Genomic DNA, 26,904 nt, shown 5'->3' on the forward strand with positions numbered 1-26,904 from the left:
TCTCCGCCAATTTCATATTGCCAAAGGGTGCCTTAGGGTGCAGCTGATTGCAGCCAGTGACAGCATTGCACGCCATCGTTAACGGGGTCGTTTCGAATGATAAAAGTTTGCTTGCGCTTTTTTTTCAATTAATTGTCGATCGATCAACGAAGCGTGCGGGATTTTTCACTCACACAGTCACTTTTTGGAGGGGCGATACCGACTGAGGCCAAGGGTGAGGTGGTAAAGAGAGATCTCAAATTGAGAAAAATAAAGATCATTAATCAGTGATTCTTGTCAAGATACGTAAAAGCTTTCCCCGAGGGCACCATTCATTGACCTGATTTCTAATTAAAATAGCGTCTGAGTCTGTTTGCATATCCCAAAAGCGATTGCAGAGGGTACGGTTATATATTATTCACGAAAAAAAATCGCAACCAGCACCGAGATTTGCCGGAATTGGGAGGAAACGCAACGATAATACCATCCCCATCATGTCACATTGCTGGTCGGTTGCCATTGTGGATCAAGCGATTGATCGAATTCTGCTTAATTAAACCTATTTTCTTCACTCCATTACCTCTAATTAGTTTCGCCGTCCAGTTCCAGGCAGGATAGGGGGACTACGCCATAAGGGTTTCGGAAAAACTGTCTGCCAGTGGAGTGGAGAGGAGTCTCCGGAAATCCCGTTCTGTTCGCATGGGAACACCGTCATGTGAAACAAAAAGAACTTGGCCAGCAAAAATCGAAACAGTTTTCCCCAATCATGTGTGCGCCATGATACGGGAACACAATCATCATCAGTATCAACATCATCCTGATCATTGGAATCATTCCACTCATCCTGACCGATTATGATGACCATCAATATCCTCATCATGTGGTCCATTTTTTTCCCCTCTCGCTCCTCGAGTGTGGATACGATGGCAAAAAAAAAAACAGATCCATCGAAATCGAAACAGGAACCGTCCAAAAACGTAGTTCAATTTATCAGCGTGTCTGAAATGTTGCTGGCTTTCACAGCAGAGATCCCATGATAATTTGGGCCCTGTCAAGCTCAAGTTGTGAAAGCATTTTTTGTCGCTGCCATAACCTTTCCGAGGCTTCGGTCCCTTCAGATCAGCCATCCATTGGGAGTGCCTCGTTGGGAACTTGAATCCTGACGGGAACGAGCGGCACATGACATGCGAAAGAGGGTTTATATTATCATCGGTTTTTGCGTATCTGTGTGTGTGGTTGGTGAATTTATGTATGCATATTGAACGAAAATCGCTTACGCCGCGTTCATGTGCGAAATTGATTGTCGTCCTTTTGCTGGGAGGGTGATCCAACAGGGCTCTCATATTTTATTTACCAACCAGATACCGACCCGGGCTGATCGGGCCGAATTTTTGATTACCTTCCCTTTTTTCTTTTCTTTTCTTTTCTTGCATAAGACGGCTGTTGTCCCACTGCCATAATGTTAAAAGCTTTCGTTAAGCGTTGGCGTGTGTTTTGTGGTGATTTGGCAATGTGGTGTACCATTCCTTTTGTCAATGTTTCGATTTTTTGCGGTTTAGCCAACAGCTCATTAAAGAGCAAAAATTATCATAAATCTTGCAGAGTGCTATTTTTGTGCGAAAAAGAAAAGGCAGAAGAAAAATTTGCAAAGTAAAGAAAGTAAAGAAACAGAGAAAGGTGATGTTGTGGTTATGTTCTTAGATTGAATTTTAAAGACATGGTAACAAGGACTTCCTTTGAGTGACAGTCACGTTTGGTGAATTGGTAATGGCACCAGTCTTCTTTAAGGATGAACAAAACATTTCCTTCTGTACATTGTTGTAGAGAAAAATAATTCCTGTCTTTATTTAGTTTGCATTAGGAAGGCTGGTCATTATTTTATTTACAGAAATCAATCAAAAGAGTAAATTCACGAATTTCATCCATTATCTCAATGGTTTCGTTTTTTTGTATAATAATTATACTGTTATGGATATTTGAATCCGTAATCCGTAAGATAAACACACCAATATACACTGCCAGAGATGTTTCTTTTTGAGATTCTGATGTTTTTGTTCCAATATTTGGCTCTAATTCATCAGGGAAATCATAGAGTATAGTGGAAGAGCATAGATATGGCTATGAAAAAACTCAATAAACAATAAGTGAAATATTGTTTGAGTTACATTAAAACGTTTTCCAAAAGTCAATACGTATAAAATTTAAATTTTCGTTTGTTTCCTATCTTGGATTCCGTTCAATCCGCATCCGCAGAAAATTTAACGGAACCCGAATAAATCTCTCCCATTTCTCAATTCGTACGGTAAGCGAAATTATGTTTGCACAATTAGAACCGATTTTGTGGTTTCGTGCAAAAAGTTTACATTTCTTACCCATCCAAGCTTTGATGATCTAATATACGGATGGGGAAACAACGCACCCGAAAGCGAAAGCGGTGGGATGCAATTTGGAAATATGATTTTTACGACTTGCCATGATCAAACAGCCCAACAACCGTTCCGTGCAACGGCGTGTACGATGGATGGGCGCGAGTTTTCAATACTTTGATGTTATTTTTCATTACACGCAGCAACAACCTCCGGATGTTTAGCGTGATATGTGCGTGCGTACGGTTTCACAGCCCAGCATCTGTCTCGCTTCAGTAACTCGGAAAGAGGGTTTTTTGGTTGTTCCGTGAAAAAGTAAAACTGATTCCATCAATGTGATACAGCTACGGTAACAAACTTTTACATTTTCACCCCTCCATGTGTGAGGCATCGAAGCAAAGCGAGCTAGAATTATGAAGATTAAATTACGGAGCTTACAGGCGCAGCAGAAAGAGCGAAGAAACAACTTCCCGCATGCTGGCAACGAAGTCAAACGCAGAAAAAAAAACTTATGTTATTGATGCCGGTGTCTGTGGGCGCATGTGCGAGTGTGTACGAGTGTGTCGCCCTTTTTCTAAGCACTTACATTGAGTTGAATCCCACACGGAACAGCAGCAGTTGGACGTGAGCAGATTGTACCATCAGAAAAATGGTGATTTTGAATAAGAAAAAAGTACATACTTACACACAGTCTGCCAATTCCCGTACCCCTTTTTGCGAGGTAACTTTTACATTTGAAGAAAGTTTGCGTAATCCTATTACAACACTCTCGTGGACCGTTCGATGGTGACCGGTTACGGTGGTCGGGGGCATTGTAGTAACTCCTTCGGGAAAGTCAGTAACCGTTACAAATCAAATTTTGTGTACGATCTTTCGCCCTTTTGCACCCGGGGTCACATTGCAGCCCGTTTTCCTGCATTATCCCGCTGTGTCCCACTCCGGGAATAGCTGGAATGTGTGCGTGATTCGATTGCTTTACCCATCGCAAAATAGGGAAAAAGTAACATCGATCCACTAGGGAGAAAAATCAGATCTTTTTAAGGTTTCGGAAGGGTCGAACTGTGCTGAAACAGCCACAGCTGAATTTTATTTTAAAAGCATCCATGTGAGATAAACAATCACTGCCTTGTCGGGAGTTGCAAAATTTATGGTTGAAGTTGTTACAAAAATAAAAGTTTACACAGCTTTTTAAACAATAATAATACTTAACCTTTTGAGAATTATAACTTCTGGAAAAACACCTTTTATTACCCTTTTTCACATAAGATTTTTATTATCTTTTTCACATAAGATTCTACAAGGATTTGTCTTTTATTTTTGATTCTTGCAGTCCTTGTGATCTTCTTTTTGAATATATTCAGGATGGCATTTATTTGTTCAGCAAATCCTCTCGAACGTGGCTTAGATGGTTTCGTCAGTTTTGGACAAAGTCCAAATCTCAGATTCGTATGTGAGGAGTGGAACTATATGAGTTCTATACTATCTTAGCTTCTATCGTCGTGACAGATGTTATGAGTGGAGATGTTTCCTCAGACTGTAGAAAGACCTGCTAGCAGCCAGCACCGTGTGCTTAGTAAAGCTTAAAATTCCACTCACAACGACCCCTATTTCGACACAAGATAATTAAAGTTTCGAATGACTTCATAAGGGCGATCACCTATCTGTACATCAGGATTTGTTAGCAAGGCCACCAGAGATACCACCATCAATTTAGTTTTTGTCTAGTCAATCTCCAACACGAGGTTTGCTCCATCCGGTTCGATTCTCTGATTCTTCTTCAAATACATTGTACTTTAACTTCTAATTAAACATTTATTTATTTATTAGCGCTAGTGTTGGGTCAAGTAGCTCTTTTAGTGTTGGGTCAAGTGGCGCACCGCTCTCGTTCTCTTAATTGTGGAGCGATTGTGCGATTGTGCGAGGTTTCGCACCACAAGGAGTGCTGCACGCAGGAGCGATTCCTGCGATACAGATACCTCTTTTTCCCGTGAGCTATGCGGGAGCGCGCACAATAAGATGACCGGAGCGATTGAAATGCCCCTTTCGCTCTTGACCCACTAGCTATAGCCTTAGAAAATTTTCAAATTTTTAGAAATTTTTAATTTTTTTTATTTCTTTTTTATTAAAAGCATTATTTGAGTGAAAAGAAACTTATTCCAACCAATTCGCATCAAAATAAATCAATTTTTAAAATTTTGCTAAATTTCCCAAAAAAAACCAAGGCTATATATAGCCTTAGGAAATTTTCGGGTTTTCAGATGTTTTTTATTTTTTTCTTATTTTTTATGCTTTCTTCTATTTAAATCATTATTTGAGTGAAAACAAACTTATTCCAACCAATTCGCATAAAAAAAAATCAATTTTTAAAATTTTGCTAAATTTCCCAAAAAAAAAGCTAAGGCTATAGCCTTAGGAGCTACCTCTTTTTCCGTGGGCTGTCCGGGAGCGCGCACAATAAGCGCGGATGAGCGGAGCGATTGAGGTACCTCTTTCGCTCTTGACCCAACACTAATTAGCACTCATATGCAGTATACATAAAGGACCACTTTAATTTCGTTTCTTCATTTTAAATGTGTCTTCCATTGATTTCGCTGGAAAGTCATTCTTATATGCGAGTTTTGTCGTAATATTCGTTTGGCTTATTCCTTTTGTAATGTACGAAATGAAAAAAGAAAATGTTTCTACGGAAAACATCCAAAACTTCCAAACACACACTAAAAAGGAAGCAAATATCAATTTAATTTTACCAGAATCATTTCTAGGAATAACTTTGCCTCAATTGGGACCGGATTTCTCAGAACATTTAAGAGCTGTAAAGGCATCAGAAGCTCAACAAAACCGAATTTAGACAAAAGCTCACAAAAAAAAACACACAACCACAATACTCTACGGCAGAGATGTCAAACGCAGGATGTCGTTTGATTAGACCGCGACACCTTAGAGACAAAATATAGAAAATTGTGTCAAGTGCACACGTTCTACAAATAAAAATTTGAGAGCATTTTGTATCTACTTTTTGCCAAGTAAACACCTGTTATATATAGCATTTTATGTTATTACACATGTAAGAAAAATATTTATGTAATTTTAAAGCTCTCAACTGTTTAAGTTAAAATATCCTTGATACAAACCATTTTTGACCCGCAAACCAGACTTGGGAAGAAAGTTGGCCCGCGTGCTCAAACGAGTTTGACATCGCTGCTCTAGGGCAACAACAAAAAATAAACGAATGAAAACAGATCCAAAAATATAGAAAGGAAAAAAAAGGTTAAGGTTCTCAAACGCACTTTTTAATGGTTTCCATCGCTTCATTTTTGTGAATAACTGAAACGGAAAAATGAATTCCCCTGGCCGACCCCAGCAGCCGAAGGTGTCGGTCGAAAGTAATGAAAACAGAAATAACGCTTTACTTTTATAGCCTTATTGAGCTTCCGGTACCGTGGCCTTATTTTCTGCTGTTATTACATTTCTGAGCGATTTGGATACTTTTCGATGTCGATGTGAAAAATCTACCCTGCGGATACGTACAGTGAGTATTGGGAAAGCGTTTGATTTCTTTTGCTGTGTCGTTGGGCCACAGACAAACACTAAAACCCATTGAAAGTTTCTGGGGGAAAAAAATTGAGCGATTCAAATCAGCGATCCACTGATAGGCCGATTTGGAGTGGAAATGATTTTGACTCTGTACTACGGCTACTACTGGCTGCTAGTGGCAGGAACGGAAAAGTGTGTGTGTGTGTGTGTCTTATTTACTTTTGCATTGTTTTGTTTCCCGTGAGACGAATTTTGGGTGTATAAAAAGGATGCGGATCAACCTTTCCAAGAAGAAGTGATCAAATGCAGTCGGAAAGTTGTGCCTCCAAGCAGAGGGATTAGAAAGTGATCAAACTTTGTAATAAGGTTCAGGATAACGATTGGATGGAGAAAAATAAATAAAGTTCACCCAACCAATGTGTTCTTTATCTTTCGATTCTAGCAAATCTAGCTCAATCAGCAAAGTATTGTGTTTTTATGCATAGTCAACCAAAGACCCAATCAATTTATATGCTTCATCGAAAAAGTATTGATTTTATTCTCCATCAAGTGCGAAAAGTTTGTGTTGTTGATTTTACCATATTTTTAAATTCGCATTACAAACGCAAATAAGCGCAGTAAGAATGTATAAAGCCCGATCAGGCAGACAGTCCATCACGTTTTGGGACCTCTCCCCGATGCGGTTTGACTGATAGTTCGCAATCGTGTTCGCTGTCAAATTTAATTTACACCCCACCCAAAAAACCCCTTACTGTCACTTTGCGCCATAATTATCGCGGGATGCGTTCGTTCCGTCCGTCCGATCGACCGACCCGTAAGGAACGCGGATCGCGCACATCGCGCGAGCTAATTTGATTGTCACGTCGCGTTTTAATGCAGTAATTAGGCTGATTCATGCTCCCTTCTGGCCCGCCCGGTATGGGATTGGGTTTTTGTTCACCAGCTGTAGTAATCACGGCGCTATGGTCGACGATTATGGTCGCATTATGTTTATCATTCGGTTCGGCGCCTGCCGGGGATTATACGTCATTGTTCGCAACACCCCGGCAAAGCGAAATCTTAATATGCCCCAGGTGATGCGGATTTGTAGGTCGATTAGAAATAGATGAATGTGTGGGACAGGCATGGGATGTCTTAAGACGGTTTAACGTTAATTATTAAATTAAGAAGCAATGTGCCTACATCATAGGCAATTGTAATCGCAACGGGTTTAGCTACATATTCAACAATTATTTATAATTTATGGAAACGACCATTAAGATGGCTTTTTGATACGATAACAATAATCTCTACCACAGTTATTATTGTTAAAAAAATTGTGTAGAATGTTGTGTCATTTTGGCCATTTGAATTTGAAATTAACGAGTTAGAAAAAATAGATAATAACGTTTTATTACGATTCTTTCATATTTTTACTCATAAAATTATTGATGTATTAAAGAGGTGATTAATGAATTAACTGACAAAAGATGTATTAATAAAAGATCGAAAGGTGCAAAGGAAATAAAACTGTACTCTTATAAAAATAGACCTACCGGAAAATAGGTACAAAAAAAAAATCAAAAATCAGTTTTGTCTTCAACAGCAAACATCAAACAGGTAACAATAAATCTACAAAATTGAAATAAAGCAAAATCCTGCGAAATAGGTCATTCGTGTAATAAAGGTTAAATAAAAAATGAAACGAGCTAACGAAGCAGCTAACGAAATGTACCGATCGCCAACAAACCCACCCTAGCAGGTGGCCTTTCAGCTAGCCCTAGTGGTTGGAAATAAAACAAATGGCCAACCGGTCGGTACGGTGTGGAGCATTGTAAAAAATGACGGAATTTCCCATTCAACCATTCCATACCCGTACCGTACATACCTTCACGGACAACGGCCAGGCCCCACACTATTCGGATTCGTGCAATCGTGTGATGGAATTTCCATGCCTTTCCTTCCTTTCCCGGCCGAGCCGTTCACCATTCGCCATACATTACACTCTGCTGCCTTTGAAAAACTTCGAAAGTCACGCGCATCCATCTCAGCAGCTGAAAATTGGACATTTATCTCCGTTCGTGTGATTTTGCACGCGAAATGAAGATAAAACGGGGCGACATATTTCTTCCACCTCCCGAACGGATGGGCAGACGAACAGCAAAAGCCGTTGCAAACGGCATCATTCGGCGAGACATTTCGGAAGCCTTTGTTATTTATAACACTTTCCCCGTTTCTTTGCCCTCATTTACACACGAAAGCTGGGTGGTTGGTTGACGGTGAGTTGTTTTATGATATTTTTTTGTTTCGTTTCTTTTTTGGGACCATTTTCTTCACTCACTCGTCGCATCAGATCAGTTGATGTTGATGGTGATGATGATGTTGGAACCATCAAGAATGGCAGCTTAAATGAGTCACGACGTGCCGGGACGGAGTAGAAGCTTCTTACGAGCGATCTCGCACACCGCTTACAACACTTCCCTAAGAGATCATGGACTATAAATTGTTTCATTACTGTTTTAACGTACCCGGCCACCATCGATCGGCGGAGTGTGATTTACCAACAACAAAATTTAGCATTATTTCATGGTTTTCCACTCGAAGGTCATCACCGACACATGCACGGGGAGAAAATCCGCGACAGGATGACTTGGGTTCATCATCGAAGTATCGGGGAGGTGTTTCATATCGTAAGACGATAATTTGTTTACACTCAATTCATCACCTATCTATCAAGATTGATGTCGAAGATGGTACGTTATACAAAGTAAACAGACGTTCGAAGAGTGTTTTACAGTTTGTCGATGGCGGATCTGCTGGCGCACACCATGTAATTTGATCCAATTATTTATGTTTTAAATAAATTTCCTTAAAAAGGGGATAATATTTCCTGAATATTGCACTCATTATGCTCATTTTTCATGTTCGTTTCATATTTCTTCCTTCTCCACAGAGTCTGGAAAAACTTTCACCCGTCTGACCCATCGACAAATCATCGAAGAGGTGAGTTTTAACACCTTTCTCTCTCTCTCTTTCTTGTGTCAACCTCCACTTCACTGATCCTCATCAACAGTTCGACTTCACCGGCCTGACAATGACAAATGGCACTCGGCGGCATCTTGCCACGATGGTGGCTGTCCGCTTTAAGGATTCTCATTCTCCCACTGAAGTGGACACTCGCTGCGTACGCAGCAGGATGTAATAAGCGTCACCGTTGGTGCGTCCGTGTGGCGTTTGCCGGCCGGAAATTTGATACATCCTTCACCAAACGCAATCCACCCCACAGCGGTTCCACGGGTGTTCGGATTTGCTTTGTTGTCCAACATCACGCGCGCCTTGAGTCTCACTAAAAGAACAAAGCACAACATGCGAACCGAACCGTCCCGGGGAATGCTCGTCATATGTTGATAATATTCTGTTTCTTCCACCGTTGCGTTTTTGTTGTTTCGCTTCGCTTTTATCCTTCGTTGCCTCCCCGCCCCCGGGCTGTCTTCTTTCATCGAGCGAGAGAAATTGGAAAAGCTTCTACGAGGCTGAACATGAATCTCCCACCGGGGCTAAGAAAACAGGGCTTCGGTTTCTTAAGGGGCCGAACGCTCATCATCTGCAGTAGCAGTAGCGCCGGGGGCTTACGTGACACAATCCCATATCGGAACACTTGGGGGACACTTCGGCAGACCCTTCCCACTTTCGGTGCTTTCGGCTTGTATTGAACGTGCACGATGTCTCGTACAAGAACAGTCTGGCCGTGGGTTTGAATAGGATGCTGAATAAATGTCTCGAGAGGCATATTGCAGATAACGGACGTAAAGCAGATTAGACCTTGTTCGGTAGAACCAGCCCATGGAGGCATCGATTCGAGCAGCGTCTTTTGTGCTTTGGAAACATTTTTTTTTCATCTCCTTCTTCTTCTTTGTCTTACCTGTCGGGGCTGGTCAGCCGACCAACCGGTGCTAAAGAAAAGGTGGCGCCGGTGCCATTCCTGTGTTACAAAATTTTCTATGAAGAGAATGAAAAATAACTAAGCTCATCGTCGAAGTTCCGGACCGGCGCCAGCACAAATTGACTCGAAGTGTTCCAATGTTTGCACTGTTACGGGTGAGGAAACATTTTAACAAGAAGCTCGTGTGCGCATCATGGCAGGCAAAGGTTCGCCGAGGGACCGGCACTCGGAATGTCGTACCGTTGTATGCGTGGCCGGACACGTGCCGTGACATTCAAGCATTTAGAATGAAGGTGCAAGCACATGCGAAATTTTCAGTAATCACATCAAATGTTTGTTTGCTTGGTTGGTAACAAGACTTAAATGAAAAAATAAAATTCATTAAAAAATGATTACAATAAGCTTAATTACTATCTAAAGGATAAACAAATTTAAATCTTGCACGGTATTCAGGTCCAAACGAGAATGTTTTAAATATTTCTGAATATTTTCCAAGTTTAAGTAGAACATTGTTATGCAGATATTTAATCAATTATATTTTCGAAACTGAGAATTGAAATCGTTTCCATGTATAACTTTCACAATTGAAACACTGGAATGTGTGAGTTAAAAATGCATTGGATAAACTCGATTTTATCCTGCGAAAGATAGAGAAAAGGACATAGTTTACTTTTACCTGGAATTATCTAATTTAGCTTGGAAATGAGAGGAACTTTCTAACAAATTCTTTCTTCAATTCTCAATCATGTATCCTAATTTAATCCGATACGACTTGAAAGAGAGAATTCTTGACGATGAATCGCAATTCTAAAGTTTGAGTGTCTGAATGTGCGTTTGGTGTTAAATTTTACACTTTTTTATTATATCCTTTCATCGTTCCACCAGTCACCGTCTATTCATTTTTCAAATCCCTGTGTTGCTTCAAACCCATTCAACTTGTATGCGATTTTTAAACGAATTCGTTTTCAATTTATACTCAACCCATAGGAGGTTGTGAAAAAAAAGTAAGAGAAGAAAAACCCAACATATAAATGACGGGGTGGCCCTTCTAGTGCACGTTGAGGTAATTAGATGTTCCGGAAAACTCCATGGTTGGCAAACAGTACCGAGCGTACGGAAATGTAACTGTAAGGTACGCTGCACAACACGATACGGTTTAACTACCCGTGTAATGTGTGGTTTTAAAGTGTAATTTTAAAGCATTATTTCACACGCATTGAGCACGCAGCTAATCCTTTTTCCCCATGGGAACCTTGGGCGAATGGGAACGGTACCAGACCAGTAAAACCCAAGTTGATTACAAATGCGATTGAGCGTTTTAACGCAAGAGCGTGTTTTATAATGATTTACTCGCTGAACGAAAGCCTTTGCCGTTGCCGATTCGATTGTAGTAGACGAAGGACCGGCTTGTAATGAGTTTCATTTATTTCAGTGACTGGCAATGGTTTGCAATTAGATTTATGTGTTTTTTAGATTAATTTCGCCTTTCACGAAAATATCATTAGATGTTTGACTTTTATCAACAACTTTGCAACGTAAGGCTATTATGTTACGATTTACGTTACGATCCTGATGTTTGATGTTTTTTCCTGTAAGATACAGCTTAATAAAATCATTTTCTCAAAGCGAAATCTCGATTAAAAATCTAGGAGAAAATTCAACATTATAATTGTCACACAAAAATCATTTAAACTTATACAACGAAACCGATACGAAAGATAGGAAAAACCTGAAATGAAAAATGATCCCTTTTTTATTTCGAAACAATACATATTTGAGAGAAATAACCGATAGCAGAATATAAAAAAAATATTCAAGAAGAACAAATATTTTTCGCTTTGGACTGGAGTAAAGAAGTTCGGTTCATAAATAACTGATTGGAGCAACTACGACAGCAAAGGTTTCTAAACCTTCCCATTAAAAGGAAATAACTAATGGATGAACTTATTCGAGTTCCCGGCTAAATGGTTTCAAAAAGGAGTATCGGTGAAGAACCGGAAACTTTTAAGAGTGGAAAAAAGTCTCCAACACAGCAAGCTCCAGCATCGCATGAAGATGTCTTCCAGAAGCCCAACCCGGTATTCATCTTTCATATACGTAAAGATCAATGGAAGGATATCGACCAGAAAACGGTGAAAGACACGAAGACACCGAGAGGAAACACGTATATTACCCGGTGTCTTTTGCTGGTTTCTTATCGTGTACAATACCATGGGGATGTAGTGTTTCCCCCAACGGTCTCAGCCATACCGATCGGAATGATCGAATTAAGTAATTTACCTTAATGCAATGGCTGCCCTTTTCAATCCGCTTTGCTTTTGGTCCTTTTTGTTGCGAGCCAAAGCCAGGAGTACCACTAAACTTTACGGACGATGAAGATGTTGGGCGAGAAGAAGAAGACAGTAAGTAAAATGGACACTATAACCACAGCCACAAGCCGGCAGTAGTTCGTTGCCAAGGATGTGTCGGTTGAGACTAGTAAGGCTTCCTACTTATTCCTGATCGAACTGATTGGTCTTCACTAGCAGCACAGTTCATAAAGGCATGATGTCATTTTTTGATGAAGAAGTTCGAGATCGAAATTATGTTTTGTCCTGCTTTTAACAGCAAAACCATGTCATATTTCTAGATAATTTTAATAAACATGTGACTTTAAATATCCTTATTTAAAATAAAAAGTATCATGACAATAGGTTTAATTACACTCGACAAAACGGTATGAACCAGTTCAGCATGGTCGCAAAGTTTTATGTTAGACTTAATTTATTTTCCCTATTGTCTCGTGGACAACAGCACGACTGTTTGGTACGTGTTAGTTTCCGGTGCAGCTAGACCACTAGATTCACTGAAACTTAAGGGAACAGATCGGGGCTGCATTCATGCCGATTGTACCACGTTCCGAAAAGTTTCTAATCAGTTCCTGTCAGCTACTCATAGGAGCTGGTCCACAACCATCACCAGAAGCCACTTTATTTACGAGAGAGGGCTAAAGTCATAAATTAATTCCTATTTCATCGCTCACCAGCACACTTTGTAGTAGCACTTGCATGCAGCAACGTCTGTGGTATTTTTTTCCAACCCCTTCTATATAGTCTCTTAGCAAACCGCATCCCATCCGTACCGGCGGTGGCACACTCGTTCTCCCTGCTTTCGACCACTTCGTTCTTGTCTCACCTCGAACAAAATTTAAAGTTCTGCCATTCTCATTCACCACGGCGTGAGAAAAAGTTATCAACGTGAGAGAGATGTGAGAAGAAATGAGAAATGAAAATAAGGTGTCATGTTTTAGTTTGCCATTGAAAAAGCTCATCGTCGTTTATGGTGCTGGAAAGATTGGACTACTTCAGAAACCTCCGAAGAGATTGTGGCTCCTTTTTCACGACAAAATAACGTCCGCACATTGTGAAATATTAAGTCAATGGTTAACATTTCAACCACCGTCTCAAAGCTGGTTTATTTAATTTTTTTGTGGTTTCGCTTCGCTGATGCTACTGCCTTGAGCTTTTATTTGTTTTACGACTGTACCGCACGAAGAAATTAAGCTCGTAACTGTCGCATCACAACCCGTTTTTTTTACTTGCTACATGCAATCCTTTCAAACCGCTGCTACGTTCACACTTCGCTTACTAGTTTTTGTTTTTGCCGCCTCAACCCCAGAGCAAACTGTAGCAAAACATGCAGAAAGACTGATGCAAGTCGTCGCATTTTGTGTCCATGGTAGGTTTTTGTGTGCGTTTTCCCTTTTGCACTTACGTTCGCGAACCGATTGCTGATGACAATGGACGATGGGCGACGGTGAAAATGTGAGTGAAAATCTAAAATTCCATTATGAATAATGGGGACGATGTAATTATTTTACCGGATCGTGTTGGAGAAAATTGCAGCAATGGTTTTGCGTGGTTGATGAACGTCAGCGTAAAGTGCGACGGATGGTTGTGTCCTGTAGAGTGGAAAGTTAAATTAATAAGCTTTAGCTTGTACCGGGCAAAAGCCATCTGTCGGCGGTGCGTCCGTTGGTTGGCAGTGATTGTTTCTGCATAAAATATTGCTACCGACACGTGGAAAGGTACCTCTTTAAGGGTGTCCCCTTTAATGGTTGAGAGGATTTCTGTTTTGTTGAGAATATGATACTTGAATAAAATCTAGATCCCTGTTTTGATTTCATACGTTTAACACTGAGATATTCAATTGGCATAAATTAATATAAATTGAAATTACACCTTAAACCGAAATGGAGACACCCAATTAAAATAATGAAGCTATGACTAAGAACAATAGTAAAACAATCGACATTATGCAACAAAAAGGTTACAATGAACAATTCTATAGTATTTTTTCTGTCGATTGTAGGTTTGAAGTGTCAATTACTGCTTATGGTTATTTTCAGCACTTTAACATCGATTCTTATGAAATTGGTTTGTACCGAAACGGTTTCACAAATGATCGCACATTTCCACACAATTGAGCAACATACAATGATACATGGTTGGTAACATTGCGACGGGTCAACAGAATGCTCGACATTTTCGATGTCCTAGAAATACCGATGCGTTCGGTGAAATTTCCACAAATGTTTTCGAACACCGAACGTGCGAGCGTCGTTTGTTTCCGGAATAAAATGAAGCCATTTAGCGTATGTTACACGTACCGCACGTGTCAGGCCTGATTGGAAGGCTTTTGTTGGCATTTTTGTGTGGATGGTCTAACATCTAATTTGCATCTAGTATAGACTGTGCGGTAAGATCCACGAAGAAAATGATCATCGTGAAGATCATGAATAAATAATTTGTATGAATACTAGAACATGATTGAAAAATTTCATTTTCTGTGACGTGCTATGGTACAGAAAAAAATCCTCTAAGTCAGATGAAAGTGATTTCATCAGATGAAAGGATGAACATATGAAACATTATCTACAAATGCAAGGCAAAGATTTTTTTGTTCGGAGCTTTACATTCCAAGAAATTCGGATAGTATTAAAATGACATTAAAAGACAATATATTGGTATCTAAAAAAGTAATAAAATAAATTAGATTAATGTCCACATTAACTTTTCTGGTGTCATAATAAAGCTGGGCAACTTTCCAACAAGATTACAAAGAAAGACTTCAGGCTAAATGTTTTTCCTTGATAAACCTAATAAGCTCTCGGAAGTTACATCCAAGAACCTGTCAATTTGCATCATCAAAACTTCCTGGAGTTTTGGTTCACTTCCATATTTCGTGTGGGTGAAGTTAAGGAACAATTAATCTGGGGAAATTGAAATACCAACGTGACTAGTGACGCATGGATAAGATATCTAGCGTATAAAGCTCATTATTCATACAATAGGACAACTTCGTTGGACTTTCATTTTACTTGGAAGTTTGTTTCGTTCACAAAAGCACCGATTCTTTAATCAATGACAGTAATTGTAGGAATATGAGATTTTTCATTGAAAAGAGTGAGCGAAGTGATGGATGTGCAGAACACAATTATCTTTAACTCATTTGTGAGAAGTTCCAGGAAAGTGAGTTCTAAAAATCTGAACGAAAAGTAAGAAACAGTCTGGGCTACTATTTGTTTGGTGTTTTACTATGCATACATCTTCTACATGCAAAAGGACATGAAATGAGCAATAAACCCGGAAATACTCTTGCATTGTAAAAATCGTAAAAAATACTCATGTAAAATCACTCTCCCAAATCCAACATGCAATAAAACTCAGCTAGCAAACTGTACAGTAAACGTTGTGCATTGTAATAAATTAGAACAAAATAAACCTACCACAAGGTTTCACCTGTCGTCAGCAAATAAACCTATACTGCTGTACCAGCAGCTCAAAACTAAGAGCCAAACGAGCGTTCAGCAGCACCCGAACATCTGTCGCTGTCAGACGTGTGCCAGAATTAATGGATCAAAAACAATCGTACACCCGCAAAACCTGGTTGATGGTTATGAAAGTGGGATGATTGTTAATGCTCTGCTGTATATTTCCCCACAGCGCCCGGTAGTTGTGTGGGAAAAAGTTTTTGGTTTCGGGGACAAAAAGAAATATCCCGTACAGTGGTAAAACAAAGGAGAAAATCCACGAGATAAAGAGCCTGAGCGCTGTGCAAATCTGTTGATCGTGAACGGGAAATCAGTTCGCATTGTGCCAGCCGCACCGTGGTTTTGGTTTCGTGTGTTGATACATAGTGGCGACCGCATTCTGTGCAACTGTTTTGCTGTTATGATGTTGCGCCGATGCGTGAAGCGGGACGGTCGGACGCAACGTTGACAGACGCGTGAAGGGGTGGATGACGATATTTGTCGCCGTGCACGTTTCTGGCACAAAAATAGATGTCCCGCAGTGGCCAAAAATAAAACCCCTATCGAGACGAAGGGGAAACAGTGCTACGTTATGTCCCCCCCAACGGTTGCGTCTGGCCGGTGTGAATGTTAAACATGCGACAAATTTATCACCTTCGCGCATAGCATCAATCCTACCCCGCCCCGGACACACCCAGCGAGCAAGTGCAAATCCTTACCCTTCGGTGGTGGTGGCCTACGGTCGAATTGGTCGACACATCGACAAGAGCAATGCGAAGGATCTTTGGTGCAAACGCCATGAAACGACTCCCACCGGTGACCATCATGGTGGATTATCATCATAAGTGGATATATTTCAACAGTAATTATCTTGCCGCCTGCTTCCATCTTTTTGCCCTGTTTCCAATGTAGTGACCAAACTTTCCTTCACACACACACACACTCACGAAATCAACGCTAGCCTGGTTTTCCATCTTTATTTTCCGTTCCAGAGGACTTTGCTCTGCGTTTTGCAGCCGCGTGGCCGTGTTGGTTCGTGTTTGTTTACTTTTAATTTTCATACTTTGTGACTCTCTGGCGTGATAAATGGGTGACTTCTGGTCACCAAACTCTCTGGTCCGCAGAATGTTGCGCCACGAGTTGACGTGTTGTGTTGATGAAGGTAACCTGTATCTGGCCAGAGGTCGATTGAAAAGTGGCACACCTCTTGTAGAGCACGTGTTAATTACTTATGAAAGAATACAAACTAATCTGGTGATGAAATAAGATACATCTTTGATAATTACTTAAGAATGTTGTTGAAATTTCTTTATTAAATTAAAAAAAAGAAACTTGTAAGATCGAATGTTGGAGAATGTGTTTTTTTTATTCGTTAAGAATATCACTTCTTTACTTATAACCCTGAAAGCCATGCCGGTCATTTCTGGCTTACTAGACTTATTTTTTACCACGTAGCCGGATAGTCAGTCCTTGCTACGGGAAGGCGGACCAGATGAGATTCGATACCCGGTCGTATCGTGTTGAACCAGCGCAGTTTATCACATACACCACCTAGGCGGTCCCTTCTTATATTTTATGCGTTTATAAACCTTTCTTTTCCTAGATATCCAGTTACATTTAATGAGCATTTATGCATCATTAAAAGCACACTTCATAACGTTTAATTTTATTACTCTCCGATGAACAGACAGTACATGCAAGATGTGATGAAATACTTGATTTTTACAGGCAAATTAAACTGTCTGCATGAAAAAAGAAAAAAAGATTTACTGACTGATCGTTGAACAAAGCGGTACCCGAGTGCATGATGCACTTTACCACCCACAAGTGCCAATGATTGACGATTTGAATTGTTCTACCGAGCGTCACCATCGTTCGATAATTTCGCGACGAGTAACATTTAAATTGCATTTTACACTGCCACACGACGAGTTCCGGTGAATCGTTCGGATTTTATATTATTATTTCCCAAACCGCAAACTCAATGAATGAAACGGGGGAGGCGGTTTTTTTCACTTGTTCAACTCTCCATTCCACGTGTGTATGTGGCACTGGCCGGCACTGGATATTTATTACACAATAAATCTTCTACAACGGAACACATTCCCGGCGGTGCACGCGGACATGATTGCATTTGGTTTTACGAATTCCACTGCGATAACGGCCTCCGGTGGCTTGTGGACAACCCTCGAAATTGACGGTTTGATGAATTTATTCGCCCATTAACCTTCACCGAACAGCTAATCGATCTGCCAACGGGACTCTCGCCGGATCCCCTGCTATGATGGATGTTGTTTGATGAGGAATCAATTGCATTTTCGCGGAATGGCACTATCTATGAGAAGCTGCAATTTCTGGAGAAAAAAAAATTAAACTCTGTCATTAAGTTTTGCTGATGGGCTGTGAAATTATTGGAAAAACATTTACACTCGCTTTTAGGGTGCAAAAATCAGTTAGCCAACATTGCATTTATTACACGATTTATTGCAAGACAGCTTGAAAAGGCAACGTAAATCCATTTCGTAAAAGGCTCTTGCTAACACGACTTCATTACAGGTGGTTCACAGTGCCTTACGGTAATTAAATTACAATGTAAACTAACAACACAACCTTCTGCAACGTCTCCAGCTGGCAGACGATGCATCAAATATTGTGAGAAGAAAATTGCTTCCTTTAGATTTCTCTCCAACCCTAGCCCAGGTTAAACGTCAGCGTTTGATCGATTGCCACTAATTCTTGCCTTACTCCTCCTGCTGTATACGTGCTGCAGTTTGATTTTTTGGCTGTGAAAAGTCAGTGTAAACGGTGAATCAGCACGAACACAGCGTGCACCCTGCATACGAACGGTACCCAAGTGCAGGCAGCCGGTTCTGAACTATTGCAATCAAACTTTCGCCGTACGTAGCCACGGACCGGTTTCGTACGTTCCTTCAAGATGCACTATCAAACACGCAGATGGGAAAAGAGCGAATCGATTATTGATTTATTGCAAAGTGCTTCGGTACCGCCTTGTGGCATCCGGGTTTGTGGCCGAAGTGCCTGCAGCTGGTGGTGCTGCTTTGGAAACCGTTTGCAGGTTTTACCGTGAAATCCCCCACAGCTGAGCCTGAGTGAACAAAGGAAATCCATTTCCCATCACTTTTCCGTATGAACGAGATCTGCATCTTGTTGGTTGGCTTTTTCTCGCCACCTTACCCTGTCGCTTTCTCTTATTCTTCACACCGACTACCGCGTTGTTTGAGCCCACAAAACGCACACCACCGCCTTCCCGAATGTTCCCCAAAAAGGCCTGCTTGGTATAACGATTTATGAGCCCATTGGCAGCTGAAAATGTACGAACTTCTTGGTAAACTATTGCCCGTACGGATCCGATGGATGCCAGTGCCAGGGTTAGAACGAAAAGGAGATAGAAATTCCACTCTCAATCCTACCAAATACCTTACAAATACCAGTCGCATGCTTATGCAGTGACCACGTCATGGAACGATCGCCTCATTTTCAGTTCTAGGTCGCTGTTTTGGTAGTTTCAATAGCCATGGCAGCGCCTGGCAGGTGATTGAGGTCGATTACTATCGATTTCCATTCTGACCGACGCGTCAGTAGGCAACAGCGTTTGGAGGGGCGAGGCACTGCCGGAGACAACCCTCAAACGGAATGTAATTATAGCTTAACAAGCAAACAAGGAACAGGCGCACATTGTACTGGATTGCTTTCTGATGAAATATTCAGGACGTGCGCTTCTACATGCAATATGATGCTGCAACGCATTGATAGTTTTGTTCGGATGTAGCATAAGTGCACTAGCCCTCAGTAGCAGGGATATAGTTGCAACATTATTTGCGGTGCACAGAGTGTGGCAGATAATCAGATCTGTAAATACACCGATCTTTGAAGTAATGCTGAGGGTGTGTGTTACTTCGTTTGTTTATGCTCTTTGCATAGAGCGACCATATGCAAATATCAATTGAAGCATCGTTTCTTCCTCCAGAGTTGGTACACTAGATTGGAATTTCCGATTCTTCTTGAAAAAAAATTAATAAAAATCGACATCTCGACAGTCATTACTAGAAGACAAAATGTACTTGACACTTCGGCTTATTCGCAACCGCAAGGAGTTCAGGATATGGTAAACATCCTTTTTACATGAGTTTTCTCTCTTTCTCTCCTTCTCTCTCTCACCATCCATTTCTTATTTGCTAACAATCAATTTTACATTCATCTTTGTCTTCGTGTGTAGAAAAGCAAACCTGCCTCGATTGTACAACCGGGTGTGGCGCATACGATCAAAATGTGTCCTCCGAAATAAATTACCTTCAATCACGATGACAAATAGAATAAATTCCGTCACTGCCAGCTGGGCACAAGGTGTGCGAGAGAGTGAGCTTTCAGGGCCGTACCATTCGATTTAGCCACGGCCATGTCGGGCAGAGAATTAACGTGATTTTTTTTTCTTCTTCTGCACCTTACACTCCTCCCCCTTCCCATCTGCTTTACTTCCGTCACACACGCATACATTCCATAGTTTTTGGTGGTGAGTGACTTCGATACACACGGGGCTAAATTCTTACCGGTAAACCTGCAAACCAGACTGCTGCTGGCGTCAATTGTGGTTAAATCGTTTGCTGCCGAAACTGGGCCGAAGAAAAATGGTTCGCTTTCCTCGTTAGCTCGTCAAGTGTCAGTCTTCAGCCCGGTCGGAAGGTAGACGCTTGTAATGTGTTTTGCCTGCGCAACCGCGAATCACAACAAAATCTGCAAAACATGCAGTGAACGGGCAGTCAGCGACTAAAATGTGTTTTGCCACAAAAAAAAACTTGTCGATGATTGAGAATGACGTCGATCGGGTCAATATTTTTCACCGGCTAAGCATGTTGTCGCTATTTCGGTGCCGCTCGGATGGTTGTATATGTCTCAACCATATGCGTGTGTGTGTTTCAAGTAATTTCATACGAAACCGGACCAATGCCGATGAGTGATCTTGCACTTGAGCAGAGGAAAAATCAATCCACAGCGAACGAACGTTTAACAGCGAGTGTGAGTCGTGTGCGTTCTTGCTCTATCTCTCACACGTTGGCGGTCGTCGTTTATCTCACGTTCGGATGGGTGGATGGCTTAAAAATAGTCACAATTTTCAAGTTTCATCGATCGTGGTCAATAAGAATAGATCAAGCACGTTGAACTTGAATGGCGTTGGGAGAGGGATTGTTGCTGTGTGTGTCTGTCCGAATCGGATGAAGACGGTATTTACTCACGTGAGCTTCAATTGACGGTCAATTATCGCGATCGTGTTACGATCGCTGTGCATTGTTTTGATTTAGTTATCCAAATACATTAGAAATGTTTCGTTTTCCTGACGGGCCGAAAAAGACTTTCAAAAATTATGTTTTTCTGTTTACCATTTAGTTTGCCGGATGTTTCATTGATGTTGATATGTGAGTAAACATAATAAAAAAGGGGAATTTATGTTTAATGCATTATCTAATTCGTTCACTAACCACAAACTTCCGCTCCTAATAATCATGCTGATGCTTTTACAAATAGTAAATACAATTACCTAAACAATGTACGAGAAAATCCCCGACCCTATGTGTGACTTGGTTTACAGCAAACTGAACAAATTTACTATTATTTTTTTGCTCACTCACTTCCGCTATGAAAGTCCAGTACAATCACCTAGTGCAGGGGGTTTACCTTCACCGTTCGATAGTTTGTGTGCGGTTCAGTACAAAAGCTCTTCAAACCCCTTTCAGCAAGAATTCCTGCAGGATCAACCAACGAATCGCACACAAACGATGCTATTGGTATCGTACCGGTGGTTGGTAAAAGCCAATAAAAAAATCGAGCTACCGAGAATATACACTTAGGCACAACGTCACATTACCAAGGGAACATCGAGTGGCTTTGGCCATTTCGAGTGGACCGCATCGTTCGGAATTCAATTTGCACCGACCGACGAGACATGTGAAGCCATGTGTCCATGGACACAATGCAACCATTGGAAAGGGGAACAGCAAAAAAAAAAAAAAACAGAATACACGCTAACATCGCCGTGCTGTAAAGTTCCTAAACCGACAAACCGTACGGTTGAAGGGGGCCTATTTGCAAAATCCATCACCGTACCATCTACATTCGATTATCGAATTGACAAGGCAGTGGGACCGTCTTGCGACGGGACGAGCAGTGATGACGCCTCTCGAATCCTTTCAGCATGTTTATTTGAAATTTCAATCTGGTACAATTGGTTTTGCGGTTAGCTTGTTTGCGTGCGAGTGTACTTGAAGGTAAATATTGATGGCAATGTTTAGTTAAGGTGTAGCATGCCATTTAGAAAGGCATTTAGAAGGATCTGTTTTACTTTATTTATATTTTATTTTAATTTTTCTTTCTCGCTGAGTTTTGTCCTTTTTTTCAAAGATGTTTTATTTTAACATTTATTTGAAATGAAGGACAGCTCAAAACAAACGTTTTATTAAAGAAAATGTGTGTATAATAAAACAAAATAAACAGAGAGCTCTTTATAAATTCCGCCGTCTCGTGTGGTTGTTGCAAATGATGATTGAAGCTACTTTTAACATCTGATGCAAAATCTGTATGGCAGCATGACATTAACCAGATCAAAAGAGAATGGGAGCATTCACTCCTCTGCTTACGACACGATCTTCCCACGATGAGATCAACCTTGTGTCACATCACTTTCACCTCGCATGAACCTGTTGTCCCACGCCCACATTATTTTTTACGGTACATTTTTAGCGTAGTTTCGATGATTTATTTCACATTTCGGGACTGGGAATTTTAAATGCACGCTAAATGACAACATTACCGAGTAACGAAACAAACCTTTGCTATGTTCATTGTTAGAAGAAGAGAAACGTACGCCACGATGCGAACGGAATCACGATGGTGAGGTGTCAAAATGAAGCACGACAAAGAAATTCATTCCACACCAGATCCGATGATGTAGTTCGTGAACATGAAAATTTGTTTTACCTGTGCCATTGTTCACAATTTGTTACGTCGAGGTTTCGTTTCGTGCTTTAGCATGTTTTTTCTTCCTCCTTACAGATGATACTCTTGCCCCAGCTATCGACTCTATCGTCGTACAGAAAATGGTATGTGGAACCTTTTCAGGGCCGACCGAAAAACGATGAGAAGAGAAAAAAAAGTGTAACAAAAACAAATTGGAAAAGGCGGCAAAATGTGCTGGAAACCCGCAACAAACTAAAACAAAACCACAACAAAATGGGCGAACGAGTTGGGTCCACTTTGTTGTCACGGCATCACGGGCACGAATTTTCGGTTTTCGTGAACGGTAGCTCGCCCCGCTACGCCGGGACCGGTTTGACATCGATTTTTGGCCTCGATATTTTTAGTGTCTCCTGTTAAACACCACATCGACAGGGTACCAACCCATCAAATGGAATGGAATCGGGAAGGGGGGATGTTTTTTTTTTGTTGTATTCTCACGAGCGGATACGTGATTGTGCAGGAGTGGTTGGAAATTGGTTTCTAATTTTAACAAAAAAAGACCACCCCTTTTGTGTCTCGCTCGTTTGAGTTTCCTTTAGCACAGAAAACAATAAAACGAGCATGTGAGGAATGAGTACCTGTGTGTGCGTGTTGGTTCTTTGTAGTTGTATGTTTCACTTTTTAGCGTATGTCATCGCTTACTTTCATGACAAGTTCATTTTGTGTTTTGAATTCGTTATGATAAGACAAGGCCACGGCATGTGCGGTGAGAGAGAAGAGTAGAACGATGAAACGAACAGCTACGTCGCCATTTCTCATCGTCAGCACCTGCGATTTACGATGAACGGTTTGGGGTTAGCAGTAGCAAAAGCAGCACCGAGTGTGATTATGTTGAATGAATGAAATCTTCGAACGGAACGTTTCTATTCGCGGGAAGAGCCGATATTTACACAGCTGTTACTGTTGGTTTTGTAGCGCTACCGCTCGCGGATCAAACCGTTGGCCACCCTTTGGCCGATTGAATGTGATGTGAACGGAACCAGATGGTTTTTGGTACGTTTTCTACGGCAGACGTTAGAAACAAATTGGTGAATGGTGAACATACAAATTTACGTGTCGAAAGGATTGTCATGTTGAACAACATGAGAGTCCTTTTTTTAATTTAATAGCCTATTTGTTGAGAAATAACCGTTCTGTTGTGGTTGGTTAAGGTACGTCGGTTTTAAAAGTGAACTCGTTTCATTCGACGTTTGATTTAATTAATCATTAACGATCGTACACAAAATTGCATGTAATGGAGGCGCCTAGTGTTTCATCATTTTTAATGGAGACGCCTAGTGTTTTATTATTTCGAATGGAGACGCCTAGTGTTTTATCATTTCGAATGGAGACGCCTAGTGTTTTATGTGCATCGCAGGGCAAAAAAACCGAAATATTGAATTAAATTAATAAAGAAAAAGTAAGCCAGCTTTAAGCGAAACATCTGGCGAACTTTAATGCTTCGATGGGTGTTGAAGCTTGCGTATTGAGCACAATGAAACCATTCCCTACTGTAAGCGTCTTCAATTTATCACCCCACAGGAGACAAGTAACTGGTCGACTGCCACGGGGATATTGCATATTCGGCACGTACGAACTGTGCTCCTTCACCCCAGGTGACACGAACACATTTTATCCATCTTTTAGTGATATACGAACGGCAAACAGGCGTTTGCTTTTGGGGTTTCGTTTTCTCCCATCATTTGCACGTAGCATTTCGTTTCCTTCAGGCATTTCCCCATTGTGACGAGTGGTGGAACACAAAACAACCAGTCAGACTGGTATGATTTCTTTGCCTCTTTCATGTCACTGCTTCGTTAACGAAGTATCTTTCTTACGAAGATGTGAAAGAAGTTCAGTAGTAGCATGGCAGTGTCTTTCCGGTGTTTCATCAGGAGAGGTAGCAGCAGCATCCGTGGGACCGAGCATAGTGTGCGTATGTGATTGGCATTTGTTTCCGGCACAGGTGCAAAGATGGATGCCGTTGTTTAAAACATGCACCATCTTGAGCTTACGTGCAAAGGACACCGAAACACCTACAACGATGGATAGCTCGTGGTGTTTTATTTGTTTTGCTTTAATTCGTACCGCGTCAGAAAAGGGATGCAAAGATACAGCAAGGTACAAAAACACAAAGAGGTCAAGTGACAAATGGAACGAACGCCCAGCTTTGTCACGCAAACTTTTCAAGCTTCTAATGAATGAATGGTGTTTAACGAAGGATAAAAAAAGAATTTTAGTTCGAAGAGTATTAAATTTGCAAATTTGTCGCTAGGAAAAGCGATGAGCGCGAGTACTTCTCGCAAAACGTTCAGAAAGCGGAACGAATGTGCAAGCGAAAGCATTTCACAAAATGAATCCGGTTTTTTTTTATTTGCCTTTTCGATTGTTTCTTGTTGCAGGTGTTGAATTCTCGCATCTTTCCGCTTGGTAAGAGACCACTCCGGTCGATTCGTTCAATTATCTGACGTACCACTTAAGTTACGGTGCGATTTTCAATTACTGCGTTTCGAGTGCAATTAAAATGGATTCATGCTTAAAGCTAAGGCTTAACTCTTTACGTCTGCGCTTTACCTGCTCATCTGTACATTTCTGTAAAATGTTAGTAATTAGAGGTGAAAGAAGACAAAAAAAATTAAGCGAATATTGTACCACCGACCATCACGTTTGAATGAATGCGGTACGCTGCTGCTTAAAGACATAAGCAGCTTTTGCTATTATTTTCCGATTTCCACAGAAAAGCTGCTCTAGCCGCAAGACAAAGAGTTGCTCAGCTGCTTCGTATTTCCATTCACGTGTAGCTGTTGTTTTACGATAACCGCTTCTTCTACGTTCCGATTTTGTCCCATTTGGCGCATGAAGTCGACTGGTATGAAACTTTCCAGGGTAAACTTCTTTATTAAAATTTCATTTCATAGCAATATCATACGTGCCTGCTTCGGTGCAGTTTTATTGCGGATGTGGCATGATACGGTGGATAAGTTCTTCTCAAATGTAGCACTTTGGCGAGTGCAGAGCAGCTTCCCTTCTATTGCCGTCTGACACGACCGTCCGTCCGACCGACCGAGTGTGCTGTGCCGTGTCTCAACAGAAAATAAATAATCGTTGATAGTCTAGCACCGACCAAAACATGGTAAACATGCCATGACCTCGAGGAACACGAGAGTGCAACCATCATTAGTATGGTTGAGGCTAGTTACCGTTTGCTATACTGTCTTACGATAGCGTTATGAATGGTTTCGCTTCCTTCCTGCGCGATCATCTGCGCGTGTGCTCATGTGGGATGGATTGCATGCGTTCTAAACATTGAAACGGATGGAGCTCAGTTTAAAAACAGAAAAAAAAGACAGAAAGTGAGTGAAAGAGAGCGCGAACAAGAGTGACTAAGAGAATGAAGAAAACAGGTCAAGAGATGAGGACTGTGCATCGCGTCCCTAGAACGTTGGCGAAATTATTGCGATTATCTGCATTGCAAATAATGTGGAGGCTGTGTACCGTCAACATGCACCGAGGGTTCCTCCAGCCAGCAGAAACCCCCCTTCCAACCAATTCCTTCTGCTTGATGATGATGCTTTCCAGCGCAGCTCAAAGTGAGACGTGCATTATGAACGAGCGTATTCATTATGCTACCGTGCGCCATGACTCGCTACCGAGGGGGAATTTTCCATCCTGTCCAGCTTTTGTTTCACATTTCTAGTACTTGCCGGGGTTTCACTTTGGTTTACCAACTTGACGTACCGGCCATTGTCGATGGGAATGATGATTTTTTTTTTTGCTCTTTTAAAAGCAAATTTACGCTAGGATTCCGGTGAAAAGCAAAGGATAAGAACGTAAACGATTGATGTTGCAATTATTTGCTCCGCTTTTCATTTCCCAAGCACTCGACAGGACGAACTGGGCAAGGGTAAGCAAATGACCAATGAATCCTCTTGATGGCTTCTTTTAATGTTTTCGACAAAGTTTAAAACACTCAAATTACGGCTGATGTTTGCTGGAATATGCGATTAACTTAATAAATAGGAAGAGTAACACTATTCAGGAATGTTTTCAACAAGAAAAAAAAACTCTTCAGCTGTGAGATGTTTTCATCGTCATTTTTTTCTACCTACGATATGCTACCAGCATCGATCGGCAGGTGGGAATGAACTAGCTTCAACTGTCCTTATTTCCGGAGGACATCATTCTACCAGGGTAAATGATTCTTCTCCTTCGCTTGGACATTTTCCTGAATCGTAATACAAAAAATAGGAGGGACTTTTCCCTTAACAAACTCTATGACCCATTTCTCTCACACGTTGCACTTC

The 26,904-nt window shown here is 41.1% G+C and overlaps 1 protein-coding gene across 9 annotated transcripts in view; it reads left to right on the plus strand.

Moving 5' to 3' along the window:
• LOC125764708 (octopamine receptor beta-2R) overlaps positions 1 to 26,904 on the plus strand; it is a 90,411-nt gene that overhangs the window by 52,394 nt on the left and 11,113 nt on the right. For 8 of the 9 annotated variants that reach the window (XM_049429245.1, XM_049429244.1, XM_049429246.1 and 5 more), the window contains one exon: positions 8,812 to 8,861. The exons of the other annotated variant lie outside the window; for it this stretch is intronic. The gene's annotated coding sequence lies outside the window, so the exon portion shown is untranslated. The remainder of the gene's footprint in view (positions 1 to 8,811; positions 8,862 to 26,904) is intronic. 9 annotated transcript variants of the gene reach the window in all.

The sequence above is a fragment of the Anopheles funestus genome, chromosome 2RL (genome assembly GCF_943734845.2).
Source record: "Anopheles funestus chromosome 2RL, idAnoFuneDA-416_04, whole genome shotgun sequence".
Classification (NCBI taxonomy): Eukaryota; Metazoa; Arthropoda; class Insecta; order Diptera; family Culicidae; genus Anopheles; species Anopheles funestus.